Below are 13,530 nucleotides of genomic sequence, written 5' to 3' on the forward strand. Positions count from 1 at the left end.
AAAATTAAAAACTTCAAGGGTGCCTGGGTGGCTCAATGGTTGAGCTTCTGCCCTTGGCTCAGGTGGTAATCCCCGGGGTCCTGGGGTCGAGTCCTGCATGGGGCTCCTCATGGGGAGCCTGCCTCTCCCTCTGTGTCTCTGCCTTTCTCTTTCTGTCTCTTATGAAAAAATAACACCTTTTTAAAAAAATAAAAAAACTTCAATGTTTTAGAAGGCACCATCAGGAAAATGCAAAGGCAATCCACAGAATGAGAGAAAAATGAGGAAATTATACATCTGATAAGGGACTTGTATCTGGAATATATAAAGAACTCTTATAATTCAACAAGAAGACAAGTGACCCAGTTAAGAAATGAGCAAAAGACTTGAACAGACATTTCTCAAAGAACATACACAAATAGCCAATAAGCACCCAGAAAGATGTCTTACATCATTGGTCATTGGGGAAATGTAAGCAAAAACCCCAATGGGACATTACCTCACACCTACGAGAGTGGCTCTTATCAAAAAGACTGTCAGTAACAATTCTTGGTGAGGATGTAGAGAAATTGGAACCTTCATACATTCCTGGTGGGATTTGAAAGTAATCACTCAAAACAAAAAAACAAAACAAAACAAAAAAAAACAAAACCCATCAGGCAGTTCCTCAAAAATTTAAGTGTAGAGTTACCATATGACTCAGCAACAACTTGGTATATACCCAGGAACATTGAAAACGTATGTCCACACAAAAAATTATACACAAATGTTCACAGTAGCACTATATATAATAGTCAGCACTAGCCCTCATTCAGCTGCCCATCAACTGATGAACCAACCGATGAATTGTGGTATATCCATATAATGAAATATTATTCAGCCATTCAACGGAATGAGGTAGCGATCCTTGCTACAATACGGGTGAACTTTGAAAACATTGTTTTAATAGCAAAAGCCAGACACAAAAGGCCACATGGTATGTGATTCCATTTATATGGAATGTCCAGAGTCTGCAGCTCCACAGAGTTGGAAGACATATGGGTGCTTTCCAGGGCTTGGGGGGGGGGGGAGGATGGGAGTGACTCTAAGGGGTACAAGGCTTCTCTTTGGAGTGATAAACTTGTTCTGGAATTAGTGGTGATGGTTGCACGACTTTGTGAATATACTAAAAATCACATTCAAAGGGTGATTTTTTTTTTAAAGATTTTATTTTTTCATTCACGAGAGACACAGAGAGGGGCAGAGACATAGGCAGAGGGAGAAGCAGGCTCCCTGCGGGGAGCCTGATGTGGGACTCAATCCCATGACCTGAGCCGAAGGCAGATGCTCAACCACTGAGCCACCCAGGTGCCCCTCAAAGGATGAATTTTATGGTATGTGAATATCCCAATTAAAAAATACCCATGGAAAGAATGGTGAGGTCCTCCCAACCGTCCCCAAGCCTCACCTACCCTAGTGCATTTGGCGACTGTGCTCTTTCCTGTCATTTCACCATGAAGGTAGAAAAGATCTAGGGGACACTCAAAATGTTGCTGGAAGGATATTCTGGTGGTCACGGTGTCGACAGGGGTGCCGCTGGCACTGGGGAGCCTGTGAGGAGCCAGGATGCTAGACATTTTGCAGTGCCTGGGAGCATCTCACGATGAAGAATTGTGTTGCATTCCATATGACTTTAGAGCATCTCTCAAGACATTGATGTAGATGATTATCTGAGCTAAAAACTAAACTCTGATTTACATAATAAACACCAAATATATTTGCGAGGCTGTAATATGCACTGTGTTTCCCTGGAATACTACTACCATGCAAATTGGGAAGATCTCACACTATCTCCTGCTTAATGTCAGTAATTTATCTCTGAAAATGAGCTGTTCTGTGAAAATGCTTCTGGGAACATCTTTCTTTTTCCTCTCCTTTCCTTCTGTTTGTGTTGTTTCTATTATTTCTATTATTTTAATTTTTTAATTTTTTTTGTTTCTATTATTTTTAAAGGGGGAAAATTTTACCTGTCAACTCCAATCCTAACCAATATCCTAGATCTAACTATCAAATTCAGTAAAATGCTTCTATATGTAAGAAACAATCATGTTAGGCTGTAGGATGCTTCAAGCTTGGCTTCCTGGTCACCCTATAATTAATATGGACAGTAACAATCAGTCGCCCCAACATAGGAATCTGGCCTCTCTTAGTGACAGTGACAGCCAGCAGGCACCACCCATTTCATTGCTCCTTTCATGTTTTTCAAAACACAACCCGATTTGGACCTTCTACGAATTGTATCTGGAGCGTCTTGATTCTTTTCCCAACCCCATTTTGTTAAAAAAATGTCAAATTGAGGGGCACCTCAGGGGCTCAGTCGGTTAAGCAGCTGCCTTCGGCTCAGGTCATGATTTCAGAGTTCTGAGATTGAATTCCACTGCATTGGGCTCCCTGCTGTGCCGGGAGTCTGCTTCTCCCTCCCCCTTTGCTCCTCACCCCCCTCACCCCCAACCCCCCCCGCCTTTATGCTTGCTCTCTCTCAAATAAATAAATGAAAGCTTTAAATAAATAAATAAAAATGTTGTATTGAATTTTGAAGACATACACGTATATCACCACCTCCCACCTTCCACAAATCCCAGTCAAAAAGCCTGGTATTAAAGATACATGGTATAAAGATGCTTTAAAGAAGTGACCTATAGGGAGAACGCTAACCGGGGAGAGTGTTAACTGTCTGGCAGAGCTGAACCTGATTTCCTCTGTGCCCTGGATGGAGCACGATCCTCTGGAGTCTGAAGGCCCTTGGAGAATGTCCATCCTTCCTGAGTTCACAGGGAAGAGACAACGAGGCCCGGGACTTGTGTAGGGTCACAAGGCAGAGCTTGGTTGGGAGCCCAGGCTCCTAGCGCCCAGGCAGTGGTTCTGGGCCCTATCGTGGGTCCTCAGGCTGCATTGGAGCGGCCCGTGAAGATACAGGACATCAGATAGGTTTGGTGGCTTGGTCACTTAGCCTTTGAGCAAGGAACTTCCAAACAACAAGTCACTAATGGGTCACATTGTCCCTGCCATTGGAAAGTAGAGGTCAGGGCAGTCCTGGTGGCGCAGCGGTTTAGCAGTGCCTGCAGCCAGGATGTGATCCTGGAGACCCAGGATCGAGTCCCACATCGGGCTCCTTGCATGGAGCCTGCTTCTCCCTCTGCCTGTGTCTCTGCCTCTCTCTCTCTCTCTCTGTGTGTCTCTCATGAATAAATAAATAAATGAAATCTTAAAAAAAAAAAAAAGGAAAGTAGAGGTCAACACATTCTTGGGAAACATGCCGATTGGCTATTTACAGAACCCGGCATGGGGATGAGACTGGGTGTTCAAACGTGGTCAAGTCAGGGGTGTGGCAGCTGAGCAGAGAGGCTGGGGGTTTGGGACCCAGCGTCCCCAAAGCCCGTCTGTGCACATGTTGTTGGATGCAGGATGGATTGCCTCTGCTCTGTCCCCCAGGGCCTTCCACGAAGCCTCCTGAGGTAGGTCTCAGAATGGCCTGCTGGTGAAGAAGGGGTACCACGTGCTTAGCCCCTTCCAATCCAGGGTTGCCCGCGGGGTGTTCATGTCATGCTGCATTTGTGTTACACCAAGGGGCTTCCTGTGGGCATCTCGCCTCCCAGGCAGGGATTGGCGGTGGGGAGAGAGGGGAGGACCCAAATGGGACTTAGGCAGGTGCACTTTCACAAAACTGAGCAGAGCTGGGGTGCAACTGGTGACCGCGGGGCCAGCTGGGGTAAGAAATGCAGCAGAGGGGACTTGAAGTGGTGCCCCGAGGTGATGGGTATAAGCTGCTGAAAAGGGTGAGAGTGGGAGCCAATTAACAGTCGTGGGGGCCTGTGAATTCAGGCCCGTGCAAGGGGGGAGGTGTAAGGAGGAACTCACTTCAGTTCCTGAAAGGAGCCTTGTTCTGTCCTGCCCCGAGGCCCGTGCAGAGGCTGTTCCTTCGGCTTGGGTGCTCTTCCCCACCCCGCCTTCCTCGGCCACTTGGTTCTGCTCACCCTTCCGCTCTGATCCCAGACGGCGCTGCCCTAAGCTGGCACCTCTGTGGTTGGCTTGGAAGGAGCCTTACTGGAATGGTATCTTTGCAACACCATCGGTATTTAAAACATTGTATTGACTTGTGTGATTATTTCACGGGTGTTTCCTTTCCCGGACTGTCATCTTCAAGCAAGGCATCCTGGCATGCCTCGCAAGGACGAGGGTCGGGGCTTTTGCCAACCTGTTCCTGCAGGGCTGCTCCTTCCAAGCTTGCATTGCCCTACCTTCCCGGGGCTCTGTGCCTTGGCCTCTCTGTGCTCAGGCCAGTTTCCCTGCGGGGCCCTCTCCACATATCCCCAGGGCCATATCCTACTGACTTGGCCACGTTGGGCCAAGATGTGATCTCCTTCAGAGGGCTTCCTTACGTTACTGTCTCCGGGTTGGGGGAAAAAAAAAAGCCCCCCTCTCGCCCTGTCTCCCTCCCTCTTCCCTGCTGCTGCTCACCCCCCACCCCACCTCCGGCCTGCCTCCCATCATGCCCTCTCTGTCCCCAGCCCCGAGAGCTTGCTGCCAGCTTGTCTTCACTGCTGAATTCCACTGGGTGCTCCTTGAGGGCAGGCGACACGCCACATGCAATTCTGTGTCTTTTCCCATCCCCACTGCCATATCTGGCATGAACCCAGGTGACTCACAAGGCAGCCGGAGTCCCCGAGCCTGGGAAACCTGAAAGACCCAGACAGAAGCAACCCTCGTTTCAGCCCCCAGGGAACATGAAGCCTCTAAGATGCAAATTCCTGCACGTTGTCCCCCCACCCAGCTTAGGCTCCAGACTCCTGCCTCCGTGTGATCTACTTTTCCTCTCAGCTGTTCCCTTCTCTGTTCCCCGGAGCTGACCCAAACTTCAGGCGAGGTCTTTCTGTTTGGTCTCCCACTCCAAGGTCGCTGGGGCAGCAGGAACTTTCCTGAAGATACAGCCGGTGGTATCTCACCGTGCTCCTGGCAGTGAGAGCCTCAGTGAGGTGTCACCTTATGCATTTTACATTTTTATTTATTTTTTTAATAAGTTCTGCTAGCCTTCATGCTATTGGCGGCTCCCCTCCCACCCTCTGCCCTCTGGGCCCAGGCCCTTCCACTCCGGAGTAAACAAACCCGGTTACAGCCATTCCAGGCTGGCTGTGCAGGGGTCAAAGCCAGGTGGGTTCTCAGCAAACCAGGGGCTGGTCTGCCCCGAAGCCAGGCCTCAGCTGAAAGGGAGGCTTATGGGGGAGCCCAGAGGCCCCTCCATGGTCCTTCGGGGATTCTGAAAGATTCTGAAAGCCCTGTCTTGGTAAGTCTGGCCTCCCTGCCTCTCCCGCCCAAGGGGCCGTCTCTCTTCTGGAGTCAGCTCCAGCAGGGCCTGGCATGGCTTCATCCCGTGGCTTGGAGTCAGATCCCAAACAAACCGCCTTTCTGAGAGAGACAAATACCCTGGAACCCACTAATCTCCTTCTCTAGCGGCATCATGTTGCTCACTGTGATCTTAATCTCCCCTGGCAGGCTGTGCTGGAAAAAGTATCCAGGGGAAACCGGATCTTCCCGAGCAAAGCCAGGGCCGTCTCCCCTCCCACCCCCTTGCCCCACCGGGTGTGCCCCGCCAGGCAGGAGAGCGCCTCCCGGGGCCTGCACCCAGCCCCAGCCCAGCCCACAGCAGCCCAACGATGGGGCGCTCACGGGGGCCCGTGCTGTGCCTTCCCCTTAGTCTCTGGGCCCTGGGGCTCCGGGAAGGGTCTCCAGCTCACACCAGCTCTGTGGGGGAAGAGGATGTGTGCCGAGGAGGCAAGGACTGGGTTTTGGGAGCAGAGCAGCTGGGGTTGCACTCCCGCTCCGTCAACAGGGTAGGTCATCATGAACCTGGCTCTGTGACCTCTGGTGAGTCTTCCAACCATTCTGGGCCTCAGTGTGCGCCTCTGTAACCTGGGCATGATGACACTGCTGCAGCCTCACAAAGTATAAGTAAGAGCAGGTTTGGAAAACACTCTATGAACCTCAAGTAGCTGTTCCATTGCTGGTCGTTAATGGTCCCAACTCGCTGTGTGACCTTGGGAAAGTCACTTCCCTCTCTGGACCTCAGTTTCCTTTTTTTTTTTTTTCTTTTTAAAGATTTTGTTTGTTTATTTATTCATGAGAGACACAGAGAGAGAGAGGCAGGGACATACGCAGAGGGAGAAGCAGGCTCCCTGCGGGGAGCCCGATACGGGACTCGATTCCAGGACCCTGGGATCGCGCCCTGAGCCAAAGGGAGATGCTCAACCACTGAGCCACCCAGGTGTGCCTCAGTTTCCTGATGTATGAAGCTGAGCTCAAGGAGGGTCTTTCCCTTGGACTACACGGTAATGTAACTTTCATATCAACTTCATCAGGCCGTCACCTAATTAAGCTGTGACATATATAACAAAATTGTGCCCATTCTCATGAGCTATTAATATACAATGAAATGAATTTTGACAACATGTACATCACAATCACGATTCACGTCCATCTCCCTAGAAAGTTCTCTCACGCCCCTTGGCAGTCATCTGCCCTCTGCTCCTAGAGCTAGAGTGTCACATGATGGAATCCTACAGATAAACTCGGTCGCGTCTGGTTTCTTCCAGAAGTCAGTGTGATGTCTGTGAGATTCACGCAGGCCGTTGGGCGTATCTGTCGTCTGTGCCTTCGTAAGGCTGAAGAGTGTTGCACTGCAAGGATAGAACACAATTTGTTCCTGCACTCAACCTGCTGTTGGGCATGTGGGCTGTTTTTGGCTTTTTTCCAGTTTTTGGCGATTATGAATAAAGCTCCTATGAACATCCGTGTACAGGTTTTTGTTTGAACATCAGGCTTCATTTCTCCAGAGTAAATACCAGGGAGGGTGACTGCTGAGTCATGTGCTAAGTATGTGTTTAACTTTGTAAGAAACTGCCGCACTGTTTTCCGGAGTGGTTGGACCGCTCTGCATTCCCACCAGAAGTGCATGGGGCCTCCAGGTGCTCCCGCTGTGGACTCATTGATCCTGTCTGTCCGGGGTTCCTTCCTCCTACTGGCCTCTAGTCCCTGCCACTGCCCGGGGCCCACGGCAGGCCCATGCCTCCTGTCCTCCCCGCTCTCCCACCCTCTCTGACCCACACTCAGGCCTGGCTTAGGCCAACAGCCTGCGGGGAGGGGGTCCAGGGAGACAGGAACACTCCGGTTCCACTTTGTTAGGGGATTGGCTGGAGATGGGATTTCAAATACAGCCTTTCAGCTCAGCGAAGCAGATAGATTGGAGCCTTTGAGAGTCACTGGCTTCTGCGGGGCCAAGAATTTTGTTTTGCTCACTTTAATGGTTCTTTTCTACTTATTCAGGTCTAGGCTCCTGTATCATCCTTCTTGGAGAGGGCTTTCCTGGTCACCAGGCCCAGAACCAGATTTTGTGGGGCCTGCCCGAAGCGTATTTAATTTTTGGGACAGTGCTCTTTAGGGAAAAGAATCTGTGGTTGAGGATGCACAATTTGGTAGGGAGGTACTTAGAATGGGAACAAGAATGGACCTGACTATGCAAAAAGCCTTGAAGCTTAAGACTTATTATAAACTTGGGGTAAGTCCATTTCTATCTTTCCCACTAAATGAAACAGATACTGTCTCTCTGGTCTACCTCGTGCCTTGGTTTCTTTTCCTTGACTGTGTCAATGATGTCACATTCTTTCTCTCTCTTCGTTCACGGTTTTTTCCCACTGGAATGCAGTCTCTCTGACGTTGAGGGGGGTGTTGATTCACAGCTGTATCCCCAGCACGCAGAACAGTACCTGGTACACAATGAAAACTCAGTAAGTATTGACCAAACAGAGAAATAAAAGCTTTCCCAGGGCCACTGGCTTTCTACTTGTGTGAGATGGAGTTTTATTTTTATTTTATTTTATTATTTTTTGAGATGGAGTTTTAAAAGTGAATCATCATGTAGAAAAATAGGAGACTCATATTGAGGATGCACAGAAATGACAAAGGCCCCTTGCTCTAACATTTACTGAGCACCTGCTACTGGCCACTTTCTACACATTGTTATCTTAAGGACTCTCAGCAACCCTCGAGAATGGAGGTGGACACTGTTATCCCCATTTTGCAAGAAACTGAGGTACAGTAGGCTGAAGGTCATCTGACTAAGCATCACATTGCCAGTGAAGAGGCAGCTGGGATGCCCACCTATGTTTGTCCTTTCTCCTGCTCCACAGTCCCTTTGGGCAAGGCCCGTCTCCAACCTCTGAGCCCCCTCAGGAGGGAGGGGTCTCCAAGTGTCAAGTCCTCAGAGCTGAACCCAGGCGGAGCAAGGTTCCAGGCTCTGGGGAGAGAAAAGAGAAGCTCAGTGCACCTGCCAAGCAATTGCCCTGCCCTCGGCAGCTCGGACATGTCAGCCTGGAATGGCACCATGTTTGCTGTTAAACAAAGGCACGGGGAACCGGGCCCCAAAGGGCATGCGTTGTGATTTAAAGAAGAGAGTCCTGGGAGCCCAGAAATACTTCCTGCCCCAGATCACAGAAATTCCACCTATTCCCACCTTTGGGATCTTGGGTGAGCAGCTGTACCTGTCTGTGTCAACGTGTCCTCCTTCCCTCCCGTAGACCTGGGTGCGAAACTCTTCCCAGCTTGACATGAGGATTAATTAAAGTTATGGCATATGAAAGCATTGAACACCTGTGAATTTGCTCCCCACCCTGGCTTTTATTAAAAGATCTTGAGCTTCTGGCTAATGTCAGTCTGGTAATTCTTCGTTGCCCCTGCTGGGAACACTGACATTGGCCCAAGCTCACCATCAGGCGTCATCGTCATCTCAGGGTCATTGTTTCGGTCACAAGCAGCCTTTTATTTAGCATCTACTGTGTGCCAGGCACTACGCATCCATCATCTCTCTCTTTCTCCAGAACCCTGCAAAGCTAAGTTTCTTATTCCCATTTTGCTGACAGAGACACAGAGGCTCCTCGGATAGCAAGCATTGCAGCTGAGATGTAGAGCATGGGTCTTGCTTCACTTCCCAGGTCACTTCTCTCCTGTCTTTCTTCCTACTCTTGACTCTAACCCCAAAGTGTTATGTGAGTTTACTTGGAAATCACCTAATATTTGCTTATTGAGGGCCCACTCTCACCGTGTGGGGCAGGGGCCACACCAGGACCCAGAGACAGGCTGGCCTCATCCTTGCCTTCAAGGAGCCCTGAGGGTAGCTGAGGACACAGACTGGGGGGGAAGGGAGGGATTCTGAGATCCTGCGGCCAGTGGGTTGGTTGCAATGCTGTGGGGGACCCGCTCATGCTGGGGAGGCAGAGAGCCCAGCAAGGTCAGTGACCCACACGAGACCCAGGGGCACACAGCCAGTGTTGTGTGACTGTGATTGTGTGTACACGCACCAGTGTGATGTACTCATGACCAAGAGTGACAAGATGGACTTGTTGCCTCAATTCATGGGGTATGCAGTGCCCCCGACTGTACTGAGTCTCAATTTCCACTTCAAAGGAAGCACTTTTAATTCATCTTTCAAATGAGAGCTTTTTTTAAAAATTTTTTATTTATTTATTCATGAGAGACACAGAGAGAGAGAGTCAGAGACACAGGCAGAGGGCAAAGCAGGCTCCCCATGGGGAGCCTGATGCGGGACTCGATCCCAGGACCCCGGGATCATGACCTGAGTCTAAGGTAGACGTTCAACCACTGAGCCACCCAGGTGCCCCAGCTTTTTATTTTTTAATTGAGCTGCCATTGACATACATTATATTAGTTTCAGGTGTACAGCGTGATTTAATATTTGTATATGTTGCAAAATGATCACAATAAGTAGTTCACCATACGTTTATAGGATTTCTTTTTCTTATGATGAGAACTTTGAAGATTTACTCTCTTATCAACTTTCAAACGTGCCATCTGATGTTATTAGTGTAGTTGCCATGCTGTACATTACGTGCTGTTTTATAGCTTAAAGTTTGAACCTTTGACCCCCTTGACCCACTTAGCTCCCCATGTCCTACCCCCTGCCCCTGGTAACCACCAATCTGTTCTCTGTATCTGTGAGCTTCATTTTTATTTATCAATTTTTTTAATAAATGAGAGCTTTGATGTAAGCATGGGGCTCTCGGCGGGAGCTTGTTGATAGCAATTTGGCATTAAAAAAAATTTAACCAAGAGATGAAATGTTTACAATGAAAGTCTTTTTTTAAAAAAAAACAACTTTTTTTTTTTTTTTTTGAGAGTGAGCAAGAGTGGGGGAAGGGCAGAGGGAGAAGCAAACTCCCTGCCAATCAGGGAGCCAGGCAGGTGGGACTTGATCCCATGACTCTGGGATCATGACCTGAACCAAAAGCAGATGCTTAACCAACTGAGCCACCCAGGCATCCCACAATGGAAGTCCTTTTGATACTTATTTAAGAAGCAGACTTCTAAAAATATGCATATAGTTTTAACTTTTTGTTATGGAATTTGAAAAACATACATTAAAAATAGAGAAAATAGTATAATGAACCCCCTGTGTATCCAGAACCTAACTTCAACGGTTATTAGCATTTGGTCATTTCTTGAATAATTGGATTCTTGGGGTGCTTGGGTGGCTCAGTCCGTTAAGCATCTGACTTGATTTTCAGATCAGGTCATGATCTCAGGATCTCGAGTTCAAGCCCCATGTCAGTTCCATGCTCAGCAGGGACTCTATTTGAGTTCTTTTTTTCCTCCTCCCCTCCCTGCTCAAATAAATAATTCTTAAAAAAAAAAAAAAAGGATCCTTGATGAGTGAAATACATTAGAATTTTGCAAAACATTTAATGTGATTCATTGAATGCCTATTGTTTTTCTCTGATGAAAGAAGTAAGCACAATTTAAAAATATATCCTGTGTTTGTTGAAGAGGTTATAAAAACATGTGCGTCCTCCCCGCCTATGGAGCTCTAAGGGTGCCTGGTAGAGAATTCAGATTCCTAGGCTGTAGAGAGTCTGGGCAGGGAAACATCTCACTGGTCTGTCTCTCGCAGACCTGACATCCTGTGGTTTTCTTATCTGCAGAGAGAAAAAGCCCATTTATAACTTTTCTACTCGGGTCTTAAATGTGGTGGCAAACATTCAGGAATGTGTTTGCTTGGAGATCCTAGCCCTGGGAGATTCACTTAGAAAACAAGGCCTCCTTGTCTCCTGTTCTGACTTCTGGGACATACTTTAATGAATTGCCCTCAAACCCGAATTGGCTCCAGCCTAACCCACAAACAGCTGTTGTACCCTGAGGAAAAAGCCTAAACCTGAGGGTGGGAAAAGTAAACCTTAGCTCTGCACCCATTAGCTGTGTGGTCTTGAGAAAGTTGCTTTCCCTCTCTGGGTTTTCACTGCCCCATCTATAAATGGACTTTCATCTGGGTCGTCTCTGTGGCCTCTATAACTGAGTGACCATGGGCTCTGGCCAGGGGCAGGGAAGGAGTATTAAACACCACACGTGACGTGGTCGGTGCGCACACTTGTCCATTTATGCTGGAGTGTACTTTGAAAAGATGAACAGCTTTTTTTGAAGTTTACTGGAGGCTGTGCAGGTAACAAGAGTGATCCAGATGTCAGCTGAAGGCACTTAAGGTCTAGATCAGAGCATCTTAGATCCTCATCCTGCAGCCCCTCCACCTCTTCAGAGAATTCCACTTATCCCCGAGGGACCCCCTGTTCCGAAGGTGCAGATCCAGGGATGCTCTCAATCTTTACCCCACATGGCCCATTGCTCCATCTCTACTCCCAAGAGAGAGCCCCACACGCAAAAATCCAGGAATATGCATCGATGACCAATGATGAATGATCCTACCCAGGGAGGGGCCACACTGAGCATCACTCGATGGTGATTTAGAATCGCTTGGTGGTCTTTCTTCTTCTTTCTTTCTTTTTTTTTTTTTTTTAAAGATTTTATTTATTTATTTATAAGAGACACACAGAGAGAGGCAGAGACACAGGCAGGGGGAGAAGGTGGCTCCCTGCAAGGAGCCCAATGTGGGACTTGATCCCAGGACCACGGGATCATGACCTGAGTCTAAGGCAGATGCTCAAACACTGAGCCACCCAGGCACCCTCTTTCTTATTTTCAAACTCTGACTTGCCTCCTTGCCCCCGGCTGCCCCACCTTCCCCCACTTAGTGGTTTCTCTCTCTCCTTGCCCTTTCTGATCCTCTCCCCTCCCTCCCTGGGTTGTCTAAATGCTCTTCCTTCCATTGGGCATAGCAGCTCCCAGCTCCTTCAGCCCACAAGTGCTCACGCCCAAACCTGTCCGGGTGCACTCCAGGCTGAGAGAACTTCCACTTTATAGGATCGAACTTCCATGGGAAGGTGTCATCATAAAGATTTTTAAAAAGCTTTACAAGGGGACAGCCCTGACACTGCTTGGGCAAGGGCTGAGTCATTGTCCACGAGACAGCCCTGTGCTGTCTTTCGGACAAACCTGCCTACGAGAACATTCAGTAGCATTTGATACTGCGTCTTCTTCCCTGGCTGTGTCCAACTTTACTCTCCCAGTTGTCCTCTTTCCTCTGCAATCCAGGCTCCTTCTTCTTGGCTGATTCTCTGGGCCATGTAGGAAAGTGGAGGAGTTTGGCTTTGAGCATCTGTGGAATGGGCTCTTCCTGGGGTGGGGCCGGGTGAGGTTCTCTCCTACTGCAGTTCTCCCATGATGAACCCAGCAGGCTGGAGCTCCTGGATCTTTGGGTTCAACTGGCAAATGATAATTCTCCCATGATGAACCCAATAGGCTGGAGCTCCTGGATCTTTGGGTTCAACTGTATAGAAAACAAAAGAGTAGGGAACGGGGACCGTGGATGTGTGGCGGCACCCAAGCTTTGAGTACAGACACTTGCACACTGACGCACTTTGCCAGGGGGATCCATGTGGATGAGAAGGGCCCGAGTAAGGAGAGCTCGTTTAAGGAAGACGGAGCAAATCCAATGACCAAGGCACGGTGGCTGAGAAGCTGGCATGTCTGGTGAACCATGAACAATCCTGCGAGGCTGGTTTGGAAAGGGCGGTGGGATGATAAGTGATGTTTGGGTGAGCTCAGCGAGGGCATTTGGGCTTTGTTTGTAGGCCGTGGTCATCAGAGGGTTTTAAGTAGTCAAGTGACGATGTCAGGCGTGCCTCTTAGAAAGATGCCTTTGGCTGCTGGATGCCCCCCTCCCCCACCCGGGGGGGGCCAGTAGGGAGCAGGGAGGCCCTTGAAGTGTCTGCTGCCTTATCTGGGCCAAAAGATGGCAGAGAATTGTCAGGGCAGATCGAAAGGAGTAGATACTACATGCCCCATGGAGGTGGCCTACATGAAGCAACGTGAGAAGTATTAGGCGTGCATCTGGTACGTTTGAACTGCTGCTGAATGATTTTTATTTTTTTCCTGGCTAAATAAACCACAGCTGTAGATCTTCATTCTTGCAATAATCTTCATTTCTACTTTCTCACTCTCACAAACGGGAATGCAATGGACATTTTCGTACCCGTCTCCCTGTGCACCCAAAACTCTTTCCAGAGTGGCTACGTAGACCTGGTTTTGCTGTATTGGGAGATTTGACCATCTTCAAAT

This window comes from Canis lupus, chromosome 30 (assembly GCF_011100685.1).
Source record: "Canis lupus familiaris isolate Mischka breed German Shepherd chromosome 30, alternate assembly UU_Cfam_GSD_1.0, whole genome shotgun sequence".
NCBI classification, from domain to species: Eukaryota; Metazoa; Chordata; class Mammalia; order Carnivora; family Canidae; genus Canis; species Canis lupus.